General features: G+C 37.8%; 1 long non-coding RNA gene across 1 annotated transcript; it reads right to left on the bottom strand.

Moving 5' to 3' along the window:
• Positions 1–19: 19 nt before the first annotated feature.
• Positions 20–22279, bottom strand: LOC117077999. Its single transcript, XR_004434898.1, has 3 exons — positions 21790–22279; positions 5405–5409; positions 20–36 (listed from the first exon to the last, which is right to left on the bottom strand). It is a non-coding gene; the product is annotated as an uncharacterized LOC117077999 (long non-coding RNA).
• Positions 22280–23167: the final 888 nt, after the last annotated feature.

The raw sequence follows: 23167 nt of genomic DNA, 5'->3' as shown, positions 1-23167 counted from the left end.
ACTTTATAAACTTTTAGTTTTTTAAAACTTTCTGACCTTTTGGTTTTTTAAATATTTATTTTAAACTTTACATATACCTTTAAATTTTATTTTTAATACCCAGATTAAAATATCTATTATAAATAATTTTCTTTATATAATCCTACTTACACTTTTTTTTATTTCAATCATTTTGGGGAAACAAGTGGTTTTGGGTTACATGAGTAAGTACTTTAGTGATTTAAAAATCCTCAAGAAAATACTAGCTAACTGAATTCACCAGCATATCAAAAAGATAATACACCATGATCAAGTGAGTTTCATGCCAGGGATGCAGGGATGGTTTAACATACGCAAGTAAGCAAAAGGGATATACATCACATAAACAGAATCAAAAACAAAATCATATGATTATCTCAATAGACACAGAAAAAGCATTTGACAATATCTAGCATCACATTATGACTAAAACTCTCAGCAAAATCAGCATAGATGGGGCATACCTCAAGGTAATAAAAGCCATCTATGACAAACCTACAGTCAACATTATCCTGAATGGGGGAAAGTTGAAAGCATTCCCCCTGAGAACTGGAACAAGACAAGGATGCCCACTGTCACCACTTCTCAATATAGTACTGGAAGTCCTAGCCAGAGCAATAAGACAAGAGAAAGAAAGAAATAAAGGGCATCCAAATTAGTAAAGATGAGGTTAAACTGTTGCTGTTCACTGATTATGTGATTGTATACCCAGAAAACCCTAAAGACTTATCCAAAAAGCTCCTAGATCTGGTGAATGAATTCAGTAAAGTTTCAGGATACAAATCAATGTACACAAATTAGTAGCATTTTTAAATATCAACAATGACCAAGCTGAGAAATCAAGAACTCAACCCCTTTTACAACAGCTGCAATAAATAAATAAATAAATAAGTAAATACATACATACATAAAATACTTAGGAATATACCTAACCAAGGAGGTGAAAGATCTACAAGGAAAACTCCACTGATGAAAGAAATCACAGATGACACAAACAAATGGAGACACATCCCATGCTCATAAATAGGTAGAATCAATATTATGAAAATGACCATACTGCCAAAAGCAATCTATAAATTCAATGTAATACCCATCAAAATACCATCACCATTCTTCACAGAACTATAAAAAACAATCCTAAAATTCAGATGGAACCAAAAAAGAGCCTGCATAGCCAAAGCAAAACTAAGGAAAAAGAACAAATCTGGAGGCATCACATTACCTGACTGCAAACTATACTACAAGGCTATAGTTACCACAATAGCATGGTACTGGTCTAAATCCAGGCATATAGATCAAGGAACATAATAGAGGACCAAGAAATAAAGTCAAATACTTACAGCCAACTGATCTTCGACAAAGCAAACAAAAACAAAGTGGGGAAAGGACACCCTATTCAACAAATGGTGCTGGGATAATTGGCAAGTCACGTGTAGAAGAATGAAACTGGATCCTCACCTCTCACTCTATAAAAAAATCAACTCAAGATGAATCAAAGATTTAAATCTAAGACCTCAAACCATAAAAATCCTATAAGATAACGTTGAAAAAACTCTTCTAACCATTGGCTTAGGTAAAGACTTCATGACAAAAAACCCAAAGCAAATGCAACAAAAACATAAATAGATGAGACTTAATTAAACTAAAAATCTAGTTCACAGCAAAAGATAATCAGCAGAGTAAACAACAGACAACCCAGAGAATGGAGAAAATTTTCACAAACTATATACTGACAAAGGACTAATAACCAGAATCTACAAGGAACTCAAACAAATCATTAAAGAAAAAAAAAATAATTCCATCAAAAAGTGGGCTAAGGCCAAGGCAGGTGGATCACAAGGTCAGGAGACCGAGAACATCTTGGCCAACATGGTAAAACCCCGTCTCTACTAAAAATACAAAAATTAGCTGGGTGTAGTGGTGCATGCCTGTAGTCCCAGCTACTCTGGAGGCTGAAGCAGGAGAATCATTCATTTGAACCCTGGAGGTGGAGGTTCTAGTGAGCCGAGATGGCACCACTGCACTCCAGCCTGGGCGACAAGAGTGAAACTACGTCTCAAAAAAAAAAAAAAAAGCTCAACATCACTGATTATCAGGGAGATACAAATCAAAACCACACCGAGATACCACCTTACTCCTGCAAGAATGGTCATAATTAAAAAATCAAAAAACAATAGATGTCGGCATGGATGTAGTGAAAAGGGAACACTTCTACACTGTTGGTGAGAATGTAAACTAGTACATCCACTATGAAAAACAGTGTGGAGATTAAAGAACTAAAGAACTAAAAGTAGAACTTCCATTTGATCCAGCAATCCCAATACTGGGTATCTACTCAGAGGAAAAGAGTCCTTATATGAAAAAGACACTTGGACACACACGTTTATAGTAGCAAAATTCGCAATTGCAAAAATATGAAACCAGCCTAAATACCCATTAACCAACTGATGGAAAAAGAAAATGTGGTACATATATACCATGAAATACTACTCAGCCATGAAAGGGAACAAAATAATGTTATTCACAGCAACCTGGATGGAGTTGGAGACCATTATTCTAAGGGAAGTAACTCGGAATGAAAAATTAAACATCATATATTCCCTACGTTCCCACTTGTAAGTGGGAGCTAAGCTATGAGGATGCAAAGGCGTAAGAATGGTATAATGGACTTTGGGGACTCAGGGTGGAGGGTGGGAATGGGTGAGGGATAAAATGACTCTTTTGTAATAACACTTAGCTTAAAACACAAATACATTGTACAACTGTATGAAAATAGATTTTCTTTATATCCTTATTCTATAAGCTTTTTCCTATTTTTTTTTTTTTTTTTTTTTACTTTTAAACTGTTGTTAAGAATTAAAATACACACACACACACACACATATTATCCTAGGCCTACACAGGGTCAAGATCATCAATATCATTTTCTTCCACCTCCACATCTTGTCCTACTGGAAGCTCTTCAGGGGACAACAAAGCACATAGAGCCGTCATCTCTGAAGATAACAATGTCTTCTGGAATACTTCCTGAAAGACCTGCTTGAGGCTGTTCTTGAGGAGGTTTCTTTCTTTTCAGATATATGTGCATGGTGGTGCTTGGTTTGTTTCATTTTTTCATCAGAGATTTGCTTGAAAGTAGATAATGCAACATGGACATTCCTTTCTATCAGTGAAAATCTTTCAGTGTTGGGGTCCATGATTTCAAACTTTTAAAGGAGCTTGTTGAAGTCTTTAAAAGCTTCTGCTAAACATTGACTATGAATTTTCTTGAGGGTTCTTTTTCTTTTCCTGTAGTTTCCCTTTCCATTGCCTGTTCTTTAGGTGTGCATTTTTGCTTCATTTCTACAACTTCCTATTAGTCGGTTTCTCAGACACCACCTCCAGGAGCTCCTTAATGTCATATCCATTCATACCCAGGTTAAAGTTGTTTGCCATTTCAACCATAATTTTGTTGATTTTTGCATCCTCCACATCCTTGCCAAATCCCTTGAAGTTGCAGTGAAGTCTTTTGAGTGTCTTCTTTCACACGCATTCATACACCCCTTGGTGACATCACCCTGATTCCAAAGATGGCTCTTAATGTGTCATAGATATTGTAATCCTTGCAGAATATATCAGTTTCTTTCTCAGTTGCAGCAATACCCTGGGCATAGATCCTTCATGGGTAGTAGACCTTAAAAGCTGCTGTGTAACTCCTTGATGCACTGGTTGTATCAAATGGAAATTTTATAACTGAAAAATGAAATACCTACAATAAAAATTCAATGCATAGTCCCACAGCGAAATGAAAGAGACAGAGGAAAGAATGAGGCAACTGAAAGATAGAACAATAGAAATTATCCAGTGTGAACAACAAAAAGAAAATAGACTGAAAAATAAACAAAGATTAAGTGATTTGTGAAACTATAACCAAAGTTCTAGATGCAGGTCATTGGAGTCCTGAAAGAGGATAAAGAAGGGACAGAAAAGTACCGGAAGAAATAATGGCTGAAAACTTTCTAAATTAGGCAAAAGACATAAATCTACAGATTCCAGAAGATGAATTAAACCCAAACAGATTAAGCTAAAAGAAATACACACCGAGATTAATCATAGGCAAAGTTCTGAAAACTAAAGAGGAAGAAAAAAAATGTTGAAATCAATGAGAGAGAAAAGACATCATAGAAAAAATTTGAATGAGAGCAGATTTCTCATCAGAAAATATGGCTTTTAGAAGCAAGTGGCACAGGATTTTTCAAGTGTTGAAAGAAAGTACTGTCAACTCAAAAATTCTACACTCAGTGAAAAGATTCATAATAAAAAAGGGGAATTCAAGACCTTCTTAGATGAGACAAAATTAAGTTTATTTATCATCCAGCCTACCTTGCCACTGGAAAAAAAAGTAAAGGAATATGAGGAACAACTCTATGCTCACTACATTAGCTTCCTAAAGTTGCCATACTAGCACACCACAAACTGGGTAGCTTAATACAACAGAAATTTATTATCTTTTATTTCTGGGAGCTAGAAATCTAAAATTAAATTATTGGTAGGGCCACAATCCCCCTGAATCCTGTAGGTGTATCTTTCCTTGCCTCTTCTTAATTTCTGGTGGTTTGCTGGCAATTGTTGCTATTCCTTGGCTTCTACATGCACTACTCAAATACTCCATCTTCCCATGGTGTTCTTCCTATGCTTTTGTCCTAACGTGAACATCTACTATTAAGCACAGAAGTCATACTGAATTAGAGGCCCCTTCTACTCCAGTAGGACCCTATTTTAACTAATTACATACGTAATGATGCTGTTTATAGAAAATAGGTACTGGGGATCAGTACTTCAACATAGCTTCTTGGGGAAGAATACAATTAATATCATAACACCAACATATGTGATAACTTATATGAAATGAGCCAGTTCCTTGAAAGACATAAACTACCATAGTTAGACAAGGAGAAATAGATAATCTGAATAGGCACACAGTTATGAAATAAATTTAATCAATGATAAACAACCTTCCAAAGCACCAGGCTCAGATGGTTTCACTGGTGAATTCTATTAAACATTTATGGATAACATAATACCAATTCTGTACAAGGCAAAGGGAATATTTGTAACTTATTCTTGGAGCAAACAATACCTTTATGTCAAAATCAGATACTTTACATAAAGTTAAACTACAAACCAATGTCTCTCATGAACATGAACCCAATAATCCTCAATGAATAAGAAAATCCAATTCTTACAATGTATACAAAGAATTTTACAATATGACCAAGTGGGATTTATTCCAAGTATGTAAAGTTGCTTTAACATTTTAAAATCAATCAATATAATTTATCATGTCAACAGGTAAGAAAACAAAAATTATGTGATCATATCAATTGATTCAGAAGAAACATTTGACAAAATCTAAATCTCATTTATGATTAAGAGTAGAAGGGAATTTCAACTTGATAAAGAACATTTGCAATTAACCTACAACTGACACCATACTTAATGGTGAGAGACTGGATACTTTCCTGCTAAAATCAGAATCAAGTCAAGAATATTCTCTCTCACCACTCCTATCCTATGCTGGAAGTCTTAGTGCATTCAGAAAGTTTTTAAAAAGGCATACATATTGGAAAGGAAGAAATAAAACTATATTTATTTGCAGACATGTTTGTCTATTTTCAAAGCGTAAGTGAATCTACAAAAAGCTCCTTTAACTGACAAGAAGGCTAACAATGTTGCAGAATACAAGGTCAATATACAAAAGTCAATTGCCTTTCTATATACCAGCAACCAATGGTTGGGATTTAAAATTTTAAAAATATAATTTGCAATAGCACCCAAATTAAAATATTTAGATATAAATATAACAAATGTGTGCAAAATCCCCAAGTTGAAAACCATGAAGCATTTCTGAAGGAAATAAAACCAGATCTAAATAGAGACATATTATAATCATGGGTTGGAAGATAGCATATTAAAGGCACCAATTTTCCCCAAATTGATATATATATTTTTAATATAATTACCATTAAAATCTCACCAGGATTTTTGTAGATACAGACGAGATTATTATAAAATTCAAGTGGCAAGGCAAAGGACTAGAATAACTAAAACAATTTTGAAAAAAGAATGAACTGGTAAAAATCAGTCAACCTCATTTTCAAGAATTATGTTATGGCTACAGTAATGAACACTGTATGAGACTGTTGGAGGGATAGTAACATAGGTCAATGGAATAGAACTACCTACTCAGAAATAGACCCACACAAATATGTCCAGGTGATTTTTTAACAAATGTACAAAAGCAATTTCATAGAGAATGAAGAGCTTTTTCAATATATAGTACCTGAGTATTGGCCATTCACTGGCATAAAAGGGAACATTGGCCTAAACATTAAAACTTATACAGAAATTAGCTAAAAATGGATCATGAACTTAACTGTAAAATGCAAAAGTATACAACTTTTAGAAAAACAAATAGGAATAAATCTTTAGGATCTAGGGCTTGGCAGAGTTCTCACCCTTCATACCAAAGCATGATCCGTAAGAGAAATAATATATAAGCTGTGCCTCATGAAAATGAAAACTTACTCTGCAAATAACTCTTTTAAGAAAACAAGCAACAGACTGGGAGAAAATATTTGCAAAATACGTATCTGATAAAGAACTCATATCTAGAATATATAAATAACTGAAAATTTAATAGCAACAAAACTCTACATTTAATTAGAAAATGGATGAATGACATTGTTATCGTTTGGATGTTAGTCCTCTCCAAACCGCGGGTAGAAATTTGATCCACAATGTTGGAGATGGGGCCTAATGGGAGGTGTTTGCATCTTGAAGGCAGATCCCTCATGAATAGAGGGATCCCTTGGGTGTGAGCTCTCACTCTACTCATTCTTGAGAGACCTGGTTGTTAAAAAGAGCCTGGCTCCTTGTTAAAAAGAGCCTCCTGCCTTTCTCTCTTGCTTCCTCTTTTGCCATGTGGTTTCTGCACACGCCAGGCTCCCTTTCTGTCCACCTTCCACCATGAGTGAAAGCAGTCTGAGGCCTTCACCCAATCTCTAACTTTTCAGACATTAGAATCAGGAGCCAGAAAAACTTTTTCTTTGTAAATTACTCAGCGTCAGGTATTCTATTATAGCAACACAAAATAAACTAAGAGACATAAAGATACATTTTATTGAGTATATACAGATGGGTAATAAGCACATGAAAAGATGTGCTGACCATTAGGGAAATTGAAATTAAAACCATAGTAAGACACCACTACACACCTATCAGAATGACTAAAATAAGAATAGTGACAACACCAATTGCTTCAATTACTTGTAAGAATGCAGAGAAACTATCACTTAGACGCCTTTTTTTTTTTTTAAACAAAGTCTTGCTTTGTTGCCCAGGCTGGAGTGCAGTGGCACGATCTCAGCTGACTGAGACCTCCACCTTCCAGGTTCAAGCAATTCTCCTGCCTCAGCCTCCCAAGTAGCTTGGATTACCCATCATGCCTGGCTGATTTTTTGTATTTTCAGCAGAGACGGGGTTTTGCCATGTTGGCCAGGCTGGTCTCCATCTCCCGACCTCAGGTGATCCACCCGCTTTGGCCTCCCAAAGTGCTAGGATTACAGGTGTAAGCCACAGAGTCTGGCCTTATACACTGTTGAATTGTATGAGGTATAAATATTTTCCCATTTTGAGCTCTTATTAATAAAGCTAGTATAAACATTTGACATTCCCACTAAATGTCAAATGTTTACTGGGAATGGCTAAACAAACTATAGTACATCCATACTACGGAACACCACTCAGAAAAAAAAAAGGGATGAACTATTGATGCACACAGCAACTTGAAAGGATCTTCAGAGAATTTTGATGAGTGAAATGGTTATATAGTATATGACTCCACTTATATACATTCTTGAAATAGCACCTTTATAGAAACGGGAAACAGATTAATGATTGATAGGGATTAAGGAGGGTTAGAGACTGAGGGGTAGTAAATGTAGTTATAAAAGGGCAACAGGAGTAATTCTTGCAATGATGCAAGTATTCTGTATGTTGTCTATATACTGTACTATAGCTTTCAAGATGTTACTTATTGGAGAAACTGGGTCAACAGTATATGGCATCTCTCTGCATTATTTTGTGCAACTGCATGTAAATCCACAATTATGCAAAATAAAAAGATTAGTAATAATAACATAAACCATAATTTTATATGACAAAACCCAATTTCTTCAACACAAAGAAAAAAGATGGAGGAGGAGCCTGTAGATTTAAAACGATTTAAGAGCTATATCAGCCAACTTCAATACTTGAAGCTCATTAAGATCCTGATATGAACAAGTAAACTTTAAAAATAATAAAATAACAGGAAAATTAGAATACTGATTATGAATCTCATGATATTAATGAATGACGTTTTTAAGTGTGATAATGGCATAGCAGTTTTGTTTAAAAGTTAGTCTTGGCCGGGCGCGGTGGCTCAAGCCTGTAATCCCAGCACTTTGGGAGGCCGAGACGGGCGGAGCACGAGGTCAGGAGATCGAGACCATCCTGGCTAATACGGTGAAACCCCGTCTCTACTAAAAAAATACAAAAACCTAGCCGGGCGAGGTGGCGGGCGCCTGTAGTCCCAGCTACTCGGGAGGCTGAGGCAGGAGAATGCCGTGAACCCGGGAGGCGGAGCTTGCAGTGAGCTGAGATCTGGCCACTGCACTCCAGCCTGGGCGGCAGAGCGAGACTCCGTCTCAAAAAAAAAAAAAAAAAAGTTAGTCTTTATATTTTAGAGATGCACACACAGATATTTGTTATTAAATAATATTTTGTCTAGAATTTACTTCAAAATAATCTTGATGGGTGGGTGGGCAAAATTTCCTAAGAGTCTCATTTCCTCTTGACATGTACTGTATCAACTCTTTCCCTGGAGTATGGGTGACACCTGTGAATATGAAAAGATGTCACGTTCACGATTATGCTATGTTATATGGATAAGATACTTTTAAGCTGTAATTGAGATGCCTGAACAGCTGACTCTGAGTTTAAAAAAAAAAAAAAAAGGAGATTTTCCTGGATGGGCCTCACCTAATCAGTATAGCCATGAAAAGAGACAAGAAGTAGCAGCAGATGCTTTCCTGCTGTGCTTGAAGAAGCCAACACTTGTGTCGTGAATTGCCTATGCAGAGGGCCACGTGCCGCGGACCTAAGAGCGGACTCTAGGTGCTGATAGTGGTCCCTGCCCGATAGGCAGAAAGAAAATGGAGACTCCAGTCCTGTAACTATAAGGAATTGAGTTGTGCCAATAATCACATGAGCTTGGCAGAGGACCCCAAGCCCCACATGAGATTGCTACTCCAGGCAGTATTTTGCTGCCTAGTAAGACCATAACACAGAGAATCTAGTTACACCATTTCCAGATTTCTGACTTTCTGTGAGGCAATAAATGACCTCTAAGAGTATTAATAATTGACTATATAGTGATAGAAAACTAATACTGGTGAGCATAGCTAAAACAAAATTAGCCATGAGTTTTTCATGGTAGAAACTGCGTGATAGCTACCTGGGTTCCATTGGGCTATTCTCCCTACTTTTGTATATGTATTCTTTTTTTTAATAAAAGATTTTTAAAATTCTCATGATGTTTTATGCTAAATGCTTCAGCTGGTGGGAGTTGGGTGATGAATAGCATGGTTTCTAAGACTGATCGCCTTCTCTGAGGAGAGTAGAGCCTTAGCCTCAGTGTGCACACGGCTTTAAAGGAAGCAGACCTGGTGCTTGCCCTGGAAACTCAGCTTGCCTGCTGCATTGCTTGTTATATTTTTAGTTTATTTTGCAACTTGTGGTAACTATGAACTTTTGGTATAGGATTGCTAGAGGGGTGTGTGTGTGTGTGCATGTGCGTGTGTGTGTGTGTGTGTTTATGGGCATATGTGCATGCACACATGAATGTATAAAACTGATAAACCAATAACAAAACTAAAGAAACTAGAAATAGAAGTTGTATTTAATTTTCGTCATTGTTTACATAGTTCAGATGCTGGAACTCTACTTATAAACCTATAAACTCAGTTGTATATAGGTAACAAAGTTGTCTGGCAGAAAAACAAAATAATACAAGAAGGGACCAGTATTTTACTTGAGTCTCTCAGTATGTTAAAGATGGAACCTTAGGCCACCTAAACTTTGCTTCTTCCTTCTATGAAGTATTACCTGTGTTAATAAATGCTAAAATATGTAACCATAGTCCACTTGGCTTTCAATTTTTCCTTACGTAAAATAGAACTAGAACCACCTGCTTTACCTACCTCATTTGGGGCTTTATGTAAAGTCACAGTAGGCAGAAAATGAAACTTCCAGCTCTCCCCCTCCCTCAAATGGAAAAATTGTTTAATAGTTGTATCTAGAATTTATATCACAAGCAGACAGAGTTTGTTACATTCTAAAGCAGTCAATTCACAAAAACACAAAGGAATAGAATCTACTCTAAGCAATAATTCCTTCTCCAATAATTGTACCAAGAAGATAAACACTTTCCATTTTGAAAAATTGCACTCCCTCCTGAGCAGCAGCAGCTTAAAGGAGTGGCTTGGGGCCTTTAGCTTCCCCCCAATATCTATCACCTTTCCCCGATTCACTGATATGAACAAATAATGTTTTTACAATGTACACCAATTTCTATGCAAATGTAGGGTCCAATCGAGTCCCTTAGCCATCCACTTTTGACTAGAATGTCATCTCTAAATCTCTCCCAGATAAAAATTATGGAGCTGTCATTATTATGAAAGTGTAGGCACACCGGACCAATCTGGTTCAAGTTTTTTTTTTTTTTTTATTATACTTTAAGTTCTAGGGTACATGTGCATAACGTTTATATCATGTATAACTCCCCAATGCAATCCCTCCCTCCTCCCCCCTCCCCATGATAGGCCCCAGTGTGTGATGTTCCCCTTCCCGAGTCCAAGTGATCTCATTGTTCAGTTCCCACCTATGAGTGAGAACATGCGGTGTTTGGTTTTCTCTTCTTGTGATAGTTTGCTAAGAATGATGGTTTCCAGCTGCATCCATGTCCCTACAAAGGACGCAAACCATCCTTTTTTATGGCTGCATAGTATTCCATGGTGTATATGTGCCACATTTTCTTAATCCAGTCTGTCACAGATGGACATTTGGGTTGATTCCAAGTCTTTGCTATTGTGAATAGTGCCGCAATAAACATACGTGTGCATGTGTCTTTAGAGCAGCATGATTTATAATCCTTTGGGTATATACCCAGTAGTGGGATGGCTGGGTCATATGGTACATCTAGTTCTAGATCCTTGAGGATTGCCATACTGTTTTCCATAATGGTTGAACTAGTTTACAATCCCACCAACAGTGTAAAAGTGTTCCTATTTCTCCACATCCTCTCCAACACCTGTTGTTTCCTGACTTCTTAATGATTGCCATTCTAACTGGTGTGAGATGGTATCTCATTGTGGTTTTGATTTGCATTTCTCTGATGGCGAGTGATGATGAGCATTTTTTCATGTGTCTGTTGGCTGTATGGATGTCTTCTTTTGAGAAATGTCTGTTCATATCCTTTCCCCACTTTTTGATGGGGTTGTTTGTTTTTTTCTTGTAAATTTGTTTGAGTTCTTTGTAGATTCTGGATATTAGCCCTTTGTCAGATGAGTAGGTTGCAAAAATTTTCTCCCATTCTGTAGGTTGCCTGTTCACTCTGATGGTAGTTTCTTTAGCTGTGCAAAAGCTCTTTAGTTTAATTAGATCCCATTTGTCAATTTTGGCTTTTGCTGCCGTTGCTTTTGCTGGTTCAAGTTTTATGTAACAAAGTTGTGAGTTGTTTTTCAGTTGCCATGAACTCTTAGGTCATGTAATCTGAGTATGCCCAGATGAACCAAGCATGCATTCACAGGAGGAACTTAAATTCTCAGACCTAGGAGCAGGGATTGAACTAAAAAGTGGACACCACATGGCAGGATCCAGGGTCCAACCAGATTAAGTCCTGGCGTCATACCATGGCAGGATACGGTCAGATAATGCCTCCCAGCATTACATAATTGCGAGATCCAATCAGATCATGTCTCATTGCCCTATGCTTATAAAACCTGACCAGCCCCTAGCTCCGGGAGACACTGCTTTGGGAACTGTCCCCAGTGTTCTCCTTATTTGTTGCAAGTAATAAAAATCCCCTTGTTAAATTCTCCCTGATTGTGGTTATTGGGTTAACACCTGCCAAGTGACTGAACCCACTCATTGTGGTAACAAAAGTACACCGGGTCTCAGTCCAGTTTGACTATTAGAAAGAATACTCTGACATTGAGCCAAAGTTTACTTAACTTTTAATTTTACCCTTTAGTTCCATTTCCTGCCCATATCAAGACTGCTGGAAATAAACAAGCTCATCTTTCTGCCTCCAAAGCTTTTGACATATCTTACCTTCAACTCTCATTTCTGTTTCAAAGAAGAATTTTCAGTTACCCCGAGTAACATGCAAGAAATGGCAAATTTGGGCATGGATCACATAATTATTGCCTAAGAAGTTCTCAATGGGGCTAGGATGAGTGTCTGGAACAGTTAAGGTAATAATACAAACTTCAAGGAGACCCATCCATCATGTCAAGAAAATCTAAACCACAATTCTCTAGGACGCAGATTTATATTAACAACACAAATCATGTAGCTGTAAACATCTTTGCAAACCTGTTAGAGAGAGTAAGGTGAATCTCCTTAGAGGACTTTTAAGGTAGTCGTTTGAAAGTAATATGTGGCTATGACAAAAAACCCAGAAATTTCCTGAAAGAAACAATAATCAGTTCAGGGTTATAGTGAGCTATAAATATTTCACATCATGCTGTGTCTGGAAAAAAATGTCTTGACTTACCAGCACCCAGGCTCCTTTCTTATGTAACTTTTTCAACATAAATGTTCAGGCATTTTATAAATAGTTGAGACACTCAAAAATAGGGAGAGAAATTTAAAGCTAGGACTTCATGAAATTCCCAAATAGAGAAAAGGATGGCTTACATGTCTCTTTTTTACCTGTGTAAACCTGACTGTAAGATGCTAGTGAGCACTAAAAATAGAAGCAGTTTGTATTTAAAGAAAGTGAAGAGAAAACAAAAATGATGATGGAATCTGCCTTTTGTCTCCTATAGAAAAGAGCCTGAAGTTAGGAATCTCCTCTTCAGACCTGAGAGCTCATTTGTTTTAATTAAATTTGTAATTTTTAAAAGGACCATCATGCTTGGTACCAAAACACAGGGAGTGTACAAGTCCCCAGATGACAATACATGGTCCTCTCAATTTGTAGATCATAAAAAAAAAATAAGCTTGTACTGCATGCAGGCTAGTGTCTCTCTAAATCACACATCATTTTCACACTAAGCGTAGACTAGGCAGAGAAAAAGACTGCTGCAGAGCAGATGTAAATTACATTACGTTTAAAAAATGTTTCATCTTTCTCAAATTTACTGAGCACCTACCATGAATTAAGCACCATGGTAGGCACTAAATATACAAAATCGCAATTCATATGACTAAAAAGCTCACATCGTAGTAGAAGAGACAAAACCTGTAAATAAGTTCTTATAATACACTGACAGAATTGTTATGGACTGATCCAGTGTAGTGCTATAGGAACACAGAGGATATGATGCTTGGAGAACTGAGTCACTGAAGAAATGATGCTCTTGCAGACTCTTGACAAATGATTAGAATTTGGCCAGGAGAAGAAAGAACACTCCAGACAGAAAGACTAGTAGATTTGTAAATGGCACAGAGACCTGAAATAAAATTGTGTGTTGAGAAGATATAACATGTGGTTTTGTCTGACAGGTTGCATAAGACACATAAGGGGAGAGAGATGTTCCACACTTTAAAAAAAAAAAAAAAAAAAGCAAACAGAAAGATGACAGCATGGTGGAGCATATTGATGAAGAAAGAGAGTAGCACAAGATGAGTGAACACAAATGGGCACGGGACAGATCATAAAGGGCATTTCAACCACAGTAAGGATTATGAACTTTCATGAGAGCAGTGGGAGGATCACCTACAAATATTAAGCAGGAGAGTGACACAATCAGATCTGCATTTTATAACAATGACTGGCTTCTGTGTGGAGAACAGCTGGAAGATGGCAAGAGTGAAAATGGGGAGACCTGTCAAGAATCCATGTTAGTAATAAAGGCCAGAGCGTATAAGAATCTGAACTAGAATGGTAGTAGGAATGAAAGAGTAAAAACATTAGCGTACAGTCATCAATATTTAATACGGTCAGCCATTTAAATTTTAGCCATTTAGTAAGCGTGTAATGGTATTTCATTATGGTTTTCATTTGCATTTTCCAAATAAATATGTTGAACATCATTTCATACTCTTATTGGCTATTTGTATATCTTATTTGATGATGTGTCTGTTCAAATTATTTACCCATTTTTAAATAAGATTGTTTTCTTATTTTTTTTTTTTTTTTATTTTTGAGACGGAGTCTCGCTCTGTCGCCCAGGCTGGAGTGCAGTGGCGGATCTCAGCTCACTGCAAGCTCTGCTTCCCGGGTTTACGCCATTCTCCTGCCTCAGCCTCCCGAGTAGCTGGGACTACAGGCGCTGCCACTTCGCCCGGCTAGTTTTTTGTATATTTTAGTAGAGACGGGGTTTCACCGTGTTAGCCAGGATGGTCTCGATCTCCTGACCTCGTGATCCGCCCGTCTCGGCCTCCCAAAGTGCTGGGATTACAGGCTTGAGCCACCGCGCCCGGCCTTCTTATTGTTGTTTTGAGAGTTCTGTGTATATAGGTTGGTGCTAACATAATTGTGGGTGTTGTATTATTGGAATTTGCCATTTGATATTGGAATATATTATTAAACAAATGTGGTTATGGTGTACATCATTTTAACGGGCATTTCTCAACTTTATGTTTTTTTGCTAATGATTTACTACTTGCTGTTTATTTCATGTTTATTTTAGACTACGGAAATGATGTTAGACAAAAAGCAAATTAGAACAATTTTCTTATTTGAGTACAAAATGGGTCGTAAGGCAGCGGAGACAACTCACAACATCAACAATGTATTTGGCCCAGGAACTGCTAAAGAACGTGTAGTGCAGTGGTGGTTCAAGGAGTTCTGCAAAGGAGATCTGAGCCTTGAAGATGAAGAGCATAGTGGCCGGCCATCAGAAGTTGACAATGACCAATTGAGAGCAATCATCAAAGCTGATCCTCTTACAACTACATGAGAAATTGCCAAAGAACTCCATGCCGACTATTCTGTATTCCTTTGGCCTTTGTTGAGGCAAATTGGAAAGGTGGAAAAGCTTGATAAGTGAGTGCCTCATGAGCTGAGTGAAAATAAAAAAATTGTCATTTTGAAGTGTCATATTCTCTTATTCTATGCAACAACAATGAACCTTTTCTCAATTGGATTGTGACATGCAACAAAAAGTGGATTTTATATGACAACTGGCAATGACCAGCTCAGTAGTTGGACTGAGAAGCTCCAAAGCACTTCCCAAAGCCTAACTTGCACCAAAAAAGATCATGGTCACTGTTTGGTGGTCTGCTGCCGGTCTGGGCCACTACAGCTTTCTGAATCCCAGAGAAACCATTACATCTGAGAAGCATGCTCAGCAAATCATTGAGGTGCACCGGAAACTGCAACACCTGTAGTCAGCACTGGTCAACAGAAAGGGCCCAATTCTTCTCCATGACAATGCCCAACCACAGGTTGCATAATCAATGCTTCAAAAGTTGAATAAATTGGGCTATGAAGTTTTGCCTCATCCACCATATTCACCTGACCTCCTGGCAACTGACTACCACTTCTTCAAGCATCTCGACAACTTTTTGCAGGGAAAACTTTTCCATAACCAGTAGGATGCAGAAAATGCTTTCTAAGATTTCCTCAAATCCCAATGCATGGGTTTTTATGCTACAGGAATAAACAAACTTATTTCTCATCAGAAAAAAAAAGTGTTGATTGTAATGATTCCTATTTTGATTAATAAAGCTGTATTTGAATCTAGTTATAATGATTTAAAATTCACAGTCTGAAACTGCAGTTACTTTTGCACCAACCTAATGTATTGAATACAAGTTTTTGATTGGTTATGTGATTTTTCAAATATTTTCTCCCAGGCTTTGACTTGTCTTTTCATCTCTTAACAATGTCTTTTGGAAAGATTTTAAAATTATTTTGTTAAAGTCCAATCTGAGGAGAGCAAAAAATACCTGGCAACCATCAAGCAGGCGCTGGAGACAAGAACTCTCTATCAGAGGAATTTAGAAGTAATCAGACTTCCCTGTTATCTTAAGACACCTGTTTCCAGGCCTCTTTTCAACTTAAAATTTATAAGTAACTAGAATTTGTCTACATCTCTGGAATGCATGCATGCCGAAACTCACTGTGCAACCCTTGAACCTTCATCAACATTAAGGCATCAAAATGTCTACAAGTACAATCATTTATTGTGCAAATTACATTTCAGCTCCCACATTAAGGTCCATAAATAGCTCTAAGGAAAAGTTCACTGTGGCTGGCTCAGCCCTCTCACGGAGGCACCCCGCTGCACTTGTCTGCAGCATTCTTTCTTTCTAATAAAACTTTCCTTTTTCAAACCTATACTGTTGTCAGTAAATTCTTCTTACCAACCCACGAGTCAACCACTTTCCTATGCCAGGGTTCTGGCACAATCAATCAGTTTTTTTGTATGGACTTGATGTTTTAGTATCATGTGTGAGAAACTGTCTAACTTAAGATCACAAAGATGTCCTTTCAAGCTCTGTTCTAGAAGTTTCATAGTTTTATTTAAGGTTTACATTTAGGTTTATGGTTTATAGTTCACTTTGACTTAATTTTTAGATATGGTATAAGGTATAAATCCAATGATTTTATTTTATTTTTTTTTGCACATGGATATCTAATTGTTCCAGTACCATTTATGGAAGAAACCATCATATCACCACAGCATGGCTTTGTATTTTTGTTAACAATCAGTTGTTTATATGAGTCTGTGTTTATTTTCCAACTCTGTATTTTGTTCCATTGATATATTTGCTTACCTTTGTGGCAATACCATGCTGTATTGCTTAATGCAGCTTTATAATAAATCTTGAAATCTGATAGTATCTTACAACTTTGTTCTTTTCAAAGTTATTTAGGCTACTCTAATTGTCAGCATTTCTGCACAAATTTTATTGGCAACTTGTGATAGCTGCAAAAATGTTTACTTGGCATTTGATAGAGTTTGCATTGAAGTATAGATGAAGTAATGAAGAAATAACACCTTGACAATATTGAGTCTTCCAATCCGTGAACATAGAATATCTTTCTATTTATATAGTTCCTTAAAAAAAAGTCTTTCATCAGTGCTTTTTTTTTTAACAGGAAAAGGGATCCCAATTCAGACCCCAAGAGAGGGTTCTTGGATCTTGTGCAAGAAAGAATTCAGGGCAAGTCTATAGAGTAAAGTGAAAACAGCTTATTAAGAAAGTAAAGGAATAAAAGAATGGCTATTCCATAGACAGAGCAGCCCTGAGGGCTGCTGTTTGCCCATTTTTATGGTTATTGCTTGATGATCTGCTAAACAACGGATGGGTTATTCACGCCTCCCCTTTTTAGAACATATAGGGTAACTTCCTGACATTGCCATGACATTTGTAAACTGTCATGGCGCTGGTGGGAGTGTAGCAGTGAGGGTGATCAGAGGTTACTCTTGTGGCCATCTTGGTTTTGTTGGGGTTTGGTTGACTTTTTGAATGCAACCTGTTTTATCATTAAGGTCCTTATGACCCATATCTTGTGCTGACCTCCTATCTCATCCTGTGACTTAGAATGTCTTAACCATCTGGGAATGCAGCCCAGTAGGTCTCAGCCTCATTTTACCCAGCTCCTACTCAAGATGGTGTTGCTCTGGTTCACACCCCTCTGATGTTTCCCCCTCCCTTTTATAAGAGAACACTTAATCTTAAGGGTTGCAGAGGGCGGAAGATTCATATTCTGGGCCAGGCGCGGTGGCTCACGCCTGTAATCCCAGCACTCTGGGAAGCCAAGGCAAGCAGATCACGAGGTCAGGAGATCGAGACCATCCTGGCTAACACGGTGAAACCCCGTCTCTACTAAAAATACAAAAACTTAGCTGGGTGTGGCAGCAGGCGCCTGTAGTCTCAGCTACTCAGGAGGCTGAGGCAGGAGAATGGCGTGAACCCGGGAGGCGGAGCTTGCAGTGAGCCGAGATGGTGCCACTGCACTCCAGCCTGGGTGACAGAGCGAGACTCCATCTCAAAAAAAAAAATTTTTTTAAAAATTCATATTCTGTAACTTCTTCAAGCTAAATAAGGGCAATGATATTTTTGCCTAACTATTAGGGTCTCTTGTATTCAGGGTAGAGAGGAGGTTAGTCAGAAAGGATCAATATGCTGAATCATAACTCTTGAGTTCCAACAAAAAGTGATATCTGGAAGATTAATAAGTATTCAGCTGAAGAAAATGTTGAGTAAGTTTATTCTTATTCCTATGCAAAGAGCACAATAGCAATATATTTTACAACACTAAAACAAATAAGTAAAATCATTTCAAGTAAACTAAATTAGAGGGATTTCCAAGAACTGTGCAACTGTTGGAACCAAGCTAATATGGGGTTGCTAGGCAATTCCAATACATGCCCAGAATTAGAATACTGATCTAGATTATTACTTTACCCATCCCTCTTGTTTCTTCCGAGCAGCAGTTAGAGATCACTGCTTGGTTCACAGGAATAAGCAGGGCTAGTCTAAATTGCAGAAACATACTTAAAACAACTGATGAGACTGGAATTCAATAACAAGTGTACCATGCTTTGTGAAACATAATTTCTCTCTCCAGTTTTTCCATTTTCACCAAAGACAAATCATGGTAAGACTGATTTGCTTTATTATACTTGGCCTGATTCTTTGTATAAAGTGCAGCAAGAATAATTATTTTTCACATAAGCTATTTTTTAAATTGGTTCTGATGGAACTCTGTTCCATAGAAGAAATCTTAGATAAGACTTTTTTAGAGCTGAGCCCAGCCATGGGTTTGTACTTTCAAATACCTATGAGTTGGGTAAATTCCACTCCTCTTTTTTTTTTTTTTTTTTTTTTTTTTTTTTTTTTGAGACGGAGTCTCGCTCTGTCGCCCAGGCTGGAGTGCAGTGGCCGGATCTCAGCTCACTGCAAGCTCCGCCTCCCAGGTTTACGCCATTCTCCTGCCTCAGCCTCCCGAGTAGCTGGGACTACAAGTGCCCGCCACCTCGCCCAGCTAGTTTTTTGTATTTTTTAGTAGAGACGGGGTTTCACCGTGTTAACCAGGATGGTCTCGATCTCCTGACCTCGTGATCCGCCCGTCTCGGCCTCCCAAAGTGCTGGGATTACAGGCTTGAGCCACCGCGCCCAGCCCAATTCCACTCCTCTTGAGGTTCCAAGATAACTTGGGGCTCCTGGACATGTTAGAAAGTGACATTCTTTATTTACCACAGGTCAGAAACCCTGAACAGAGACTGTGTAGGCAAGGTATGAGGCCAGTGCCCCAAGGAGCTTTAATTGGCTTTACAAGTTATATCTGAATCCTTAAAGGAAAGCATGCCATTCCAGTCAAAGCCTTGGAAAAATAACCAGTTTCTCCAATTGTGTCCTTTTGCAAAAGAAAAAAGATTCTGATTGAACTATGCAAATAACTATATTGCCATAAGTTAAGAATACTCACAACTGGTTTCCAAATTCTAGAGAAATTAAGTAGCGAGAAGCAAATATGCTCTAAATTTTGTTCACAGGAGTATACTTTACTCAATTGCTAAAAGCTGTAAATGACTTAAAAGAAAAGTTTCGGCCGGGCGCGGTGGCTCAAGCCTGTAATCCCAGCACTTTGGGAGGCCAAGACGGGCGGATCACGAGGTCAGGAGATCGAGACCATCCTGGCTAACACGGTGAAACCCCGTCTCTACTAAAAAATACAAAAAAATAGCCGGGCGAGATGGCGGGTGCCTGTAGTCCCAGCTACTCGGGAGGTTGAGGCAGGAGAATGGTGTAAACCTGGGAGGCGGAGCTTGCAGTGAGCTGAGATCCGGCCACTGCACTCCAGCCTGGGTGACAGAGCGAGACTCTGTCTCAAAAAAAAAAAAAAAAGAAAAGTTTCCTTGACTTGGAAAAACAAAACAAAGGATCAGCAGCGTTTTAAGCAAAAAGTTTAAACGATCACTTCAGATTTCCTTAGTTTATGCAGTTAACTTTTGTTGTGCTTGTATTCATGAACATTTCAGGTCTCTATGAGAGTTCTAAAATTTTTTTCCGTTTATTCTGATGTTATAATCTCCAAAGTTACCAGAAATCTGCATTTAAGAACACCTGCTAGATTTCTATCGTTGATTATAAACCACCTTCTAAAGACCACCAAAACAAGGCAACAATTGTCTGTGGCTGACAAAATGTTTTAGGGCAGCCACAGTCAAAGACACAATTGACAAGGAAATGTGGTTATTTCTGTGGCATACAAAAATTTATGTAACAATTATAATTGTTAATAACATATACTAAGTTAAAATACAATTACAGGAGTTTCCCATAATTTTGGAAAATATACCAATAACGCATTTACACAAATATAGCCCAAGGAAAGCCAAACACCATTTTCTATTTAACAATGCTTCCTGTGTGATTTTTATACCAATTAAGCCAAGCATCACTTTTACATTAGTGCATTATTGATGTCAAATCTAATTCTTAATAAAACCTTATAGACAAATGTATTCAATCTTAATCAGTTTTACCATAAGGTATGATTTTCATAAACCTTTTATAACTCTTTACAAATTTTTGTAAAAGAGATCGTAAGCAGATTTTTGCTTTAAGACAAACCTGTTGCGTTCTTATTTCAATGTTTAATTTACTGAAAAACTGAATACCCCTTTAACTTTAGCCAATATGTTCACACACAGAATTTCTTTCACAATTAATTTTTTACAAAACTTCCACAACTTGCTTAAACCTTCAGCCTTATTCTAACTTAAAACAATCCTTTAGCCGTTTAATTTAGGAATGAAAAATTCACATTCCTGTGACTTCCCATAATCTTTTACCAAAAGTACATTCTACTTTCCTCACACACCTTGTGTGTAAAACTGTCTTTTCAGTAGTCTCAAATACATGTTGCACTGTTAACTCTTAGCACCTTTTCCTTTAGGTGAAAACCTTGGCAAGTAAGGGATTTTCATTATGTACTAGGTGTGGAGCCTAGGATCCAGAAAGAAGTGCAGATAAGGTCTGACTCTTTCCAGTGTTTAATTCCACGTGTCTCAGGCCTTACCTAGCTATAAAGCAGGCAAGTTGTACAGTTAAGAGTCATAGTGGCATTTTATGAAGCATTTAGGAGGCTCAATCACCTTTCCATTGTACAACATTTCTTGTATAAATTCCCCCTTTTTTTTAAGCAACCAGTCATTTTACTTTAGGACAAGAATTTACCATACAAGATCCTTTCCTATATAAAATGTCTTTTCTTTACAGCCTTCCGTTGCAAAGCTGGGGGGCATGGCTAATTCCACATGTCCCCAGGCCTTATTTAGAATAGGATGCTTCAACGTACATTGAACAAGTTTTAAAAGTCAAGGAAGCAGTTTATGACCTTAAAGCATTTAGCAAACCTAATATCTGACCTGCATCATTTAGAACAAATGTTTATTTTTTGAATACATATTTATTTTACCAATAATTTTTAAAACTGTCTTTATTTCCCAAAGATGACTTAAGTTACATGAATGAAATAAAAGGCATTATACTTTTTACTTTTGATTTAACCTCTTATTATTATTAAACCAATTAATCAAAGCTCTTTCATATATAAACATCACACACATAATACATATAGATACACAGACAGAAGAAGATAAAGGACTCATCCCCTAAGCCAGGAATCGAACTCTGAACCCAAGCTGTCACTGTGACGGTGGAGACCAAGAGAAAGTACTGCCAGGTGGTTACAAGGTCAAGCTCCCAAGGACATACAAGACCAGACGGAAACCTCATCCACTTTTTTTTTTTTTCAGGAACCTGCAGTTTGCTGGGCCATCTTGAAGAGCAGGCTTACAGGGCTCCTAGGCCACATTCTATCCTAAGGTACTGCTCTCCATTATAAAACACAGAAAGACACACACAGCATGCCAAAATAGCTACAGCTGAAGACGAACCTCACAAATCCTTTTTTCCCATTAATCAAAACTTTACAGCAGACAAACAGTGATTTTTACCATTCATTCAACTAGTTTGCACAGAGAGAGAGAGAGATAAAGAGAGACAGAGAGAAGAGAAAAGCATTGCCTGAGGCAGGATGGGGAAGGCAAGCTGCTCAGGGAGGCAAGAGAAGACCCACCCATTGCAGTGACACTGAAAAATTCAGGCGGCCACTTGTCGGTAGCAAAGGATAGTTTCCAACAGTCCTGTCAGCTCTCATGTTTCCCCTTTTTGGGGAGGAAAAAGTTCCCCATGTCCCACACTCCTGTACATGCCTAACCTTATCACCCACTGCCGTCAGCAAATAGTACACGGCAGGTTAATCCAAAGAGAATAGCAGTTAACATCCCATGTTGCCAAACCCGTTCTTAGACAAAAGGGACTTTACCAATAGGGACTTTACTGAGAGGGGCCTCTAACCCCCTAAATCTTAGAAGGGACTCTAACCCTCCTAAGTGAGGCCACTAGCCCCAAATCAGTCAAGCATCTTTGCCTTTTATTCAGAGGGGCCTTTAACCCACTCTGTTTTAGGAGATACTCTAACTCCCCTAAGTTGGGCCTCTAACCCAATCCCATCCTTTACTCAGGTATATGCACCTTACTTACCCAAAGTCAGCCACTCAGTGCTGCAGTCTACTTCCTTTGGGTCAGGAAGTTTCCTTAGTATCGTCCCTTTTGTGGTTCTCAAGAAAGATGTTACTGGACCCCACCACTTACCCAAAGTTAGCCTTTGGGTTGAGAGTTTAGCACTATAGTCCGTTTCATGGTCGCCAGAAAGATATTACAGAAAAGGAGTCCCGATCCAAATCCCAAGAGAGGGTTCTTGGATCTGGTGCAAGAAAGAATTCAGGGCGAATCCATAGAGTAAAGTGAAAGCAAGTTTATTAAGAAAATAAAGGAATAAAAGAATGGCTACTCCATAGACAGAGCAGTC

This window comes from Trachypithecus francoisi, unplaced genomic scaffold (assembly GCF_009764315.1).
Source record: "Trachypithecus francoisi isolate TF-2019V2 unplaced genomic scaffold, Tfra_2.0 Lachesis_group6, whole genome shotgun sequence".
NCBI lineage: Eukaryota > Metazoa > Chordata > Mammalia > Primates > Cercopithecidae > Trachypithecus > Trachypithecus francoisi.
The sequence above is the reverse complement of the archived record's forward strand: the minus strand, read 5'-3'. Positions and strand labels throughout refer to the sequence as shown.